The sequence below is a fragment of the Cololabis saira genome, unplaced genomic scaffold, assembly GCF_033807715.1.
Source record: "Cololabis saira isolate AMF1-May2022 unplaced genomic scaffold, fColSai1.1 scf104, whole genome shotgun sequence".
NCBI classification, from domain to species: domain Eukaryota; kingdom Metazoa; phylum Chordata; class Actinopteri; order Beloniformes; family Belonidae; genus Cololabis; species Cololabis saira.
In genome coordinates, this window is record NW_026906268.1 from 85,921 (window position 1) to 88,605 (window position 2,685).

Here is a 2,685-nt window from a genome sequence, read left to right on the forward strand (position 1 = left end):
ATGTCTATATTCTGACCAAAAATGATCTGTCTACCTTTTACGGTTTGGCCGTGAGGTCGAGTTACAAATAAAAATTATGATCATTTTTTTAAAGTCTCTCGCACTCTGATCAATTAGAACCGCACTGAAGATTTGACAAAAAAGTGATTTCCAGTCCTCGCTTGAGCGCTCATATCTTGAAAATTGTACATTTTAGGAAAAAACAGTCCGGGGTTTAGAGAGAGAAGAGAAGTTTTCCTCCGTTTTGAAGTTTGAATGACCTTTCTACGTGCAAGTATGAGAAAGATACGTGACTCGGAAAAAAGGTGAATTTTGTCTTTTTTTTCCCAACATTTTCCCATCCGCTTATAATGGCGCCATTGAAATGCATGGGAAAATCTTCCCCATTAGTTTGGAAATTTGGAAATGTTTTTGCACTTCGTGCAAAAACTATTCGTGCCATCGTTCTGAAAATCCAGATGACTGTAGTTAAATTCAGGGCCTACAACTTTCTAAATCGGTTCAGAATTTTTCGAGTAACGGTATGCGAGTGGTGAGGCCCCAAAGTTCACGCAATGCGTTCCGGATGGGGCAAAAAGTGCACGTTTGTGCACGTTGCGCAAAAACGTGCACGCCAATCGCTTATAAAAGTCATACCAATTGATTCCCGATTAAGTCGCACGTTTCTACGTTTTTACTTTTTGAGTTTTCTCAAAGCTGCGCAACTAGTTACGCGCCGAAGTTTATACGGAAGAATATGGAATAAATAATAATAAATAATAAGCCTGAGCAATAGTATTAGTGCCTCGTGCTGCGCACGAGGCACTCCTCCTCCATTGAGCTTGCGCATCTCAATGGAGGAGGCGTGCCACGTGGCGCAGCCGTGGCACTAACTAGACAAAATTCCCGGGAAATTTTGAAGTGCCACGGACTACTGCCGGATGATCGCGGGATGCACCCATGAAGGTCAAGGACTCGATACTTTGTCATTTGACACCACCCATGTCTCTGTATGTCAAACCATTCAAAAGATATTGGACTTTAACGTATCAGCCAATCAGAAGAAGGGGCGTGGCTAATTTGCACCAATGAGGGTCAGGGACTCGATACTTAGTCATTTGACACCACCCATGTCTCTGTATGTTAAACCATTCAAAAGATATTGGACTATAACGTATCGGCCAATCAGAAGAAGGGGCGTGGCTAATTTGCACCAATGAGGGTCAGGGACTCGATACTTAGTCATTTGACACCACCCATGTCTCTGTATGTCAAACCATTCAAAAGATATTGGACTTTAACGTATCGGCCAATCAGAAGAAGGGGCGGGGCTAATTTGCACCAATGAGGGTCAGGGACTCGATACTTAGTCATTTGACACCACCCATGTCTCTGTATGTCAAACCATTCAAAAGATATTGGACTTTAACGTATCAGCCAATCAGAAGAAGGGGCGGGGCTAATTTGCACCAATGAGGGTCAGGGACTCGATACTTAGTCATTTGACACCACCCATGTCTCTGTATGTCAAACCATTCAAAAGATATTGGACTTTAACGTATCAGCCAATCAGAAGAAGGGGCGTGGCTAATTTGCACCAATGAGGGTCAGGGACTCCATACTTAGTCATTTGACACCACCCATGTCTCTGTATGTCAAACCATTCAAAAGATATTGTACTTTAATGTATCAGCCAATCAGAAGAAGGGGCGTGGCTAATTTGCACCAATGAGGGTCAGGGACTCGATATTTAGTCATTTGACACCACCCATGTCTCTGTATGTCAAACCATTCAAAAGATATTGGACTTTAACGTATCAGCCAATCAGAAGAAGGGGCGGGGCTAATTTGCACCAATGAGGGTCAGGGGCTCGATACTTAGTCATTTGATACCACCCGTGAGTCTCTATGTCAAACCATTCAAAAGATATTGGACTATAACGTATCGGCCAATCAGAAGAAGGGGCGGGGCTAATATGTATATATAATATACAAATGTAAATATTTATATGTATAATAATAATAATATACATATATATCCCATGAACCTGTCCCCAGCAGGACTGGGGATCATGTAAGGTCAAAAGGTCAGGGTTCAGATTCCTCCATTATCCAAGGTAAAGTATTATGAAGTCTGCATTGAGTGGGTCATGTGACTAGTTCTGGGTCACATGACCCGGAAGTATGGTAGTGTATATTGTATTGGAATGACTCAGCTAGTTCTTCGGATTTGACAAGCCTCAAATAACTTCACCTTGTAATCAAACTGTAGCTCCTAGCAGAAAAACAAAGACATCGTGAGAGAGACAGAACCCGGAAGATTCTGACAATCTTAATTTTATTCAGATATTCCTTAAAATGTGTTAGTAACGGCAATTCGAAAACAAAAATGAGATTTTTTTGAAGAAAACTTATTTTAACATTAGACTTAATGGAGACAGAGGCAGGATTTGGCGTGACTCTTGGCTCCCCCGTTCAAATTTTGTGCACACCACGCCTGTCAAAGTCACATTATTTGAATCTCAACATCTATGTCTACATTCTGACCAAAGATTATCTTTCTAGCTTTTACGGTTCGGCCGTGAGCTCAAGTTACAAATAAAAATTATGGTCATTTTTTCAAAGTCTCTCGCACTCTGATCAATTAGAACCGCACTGAAGATTTGACAAAAAAGTGATTTCCAGTCCTCGCTTGAGGGCTCATAT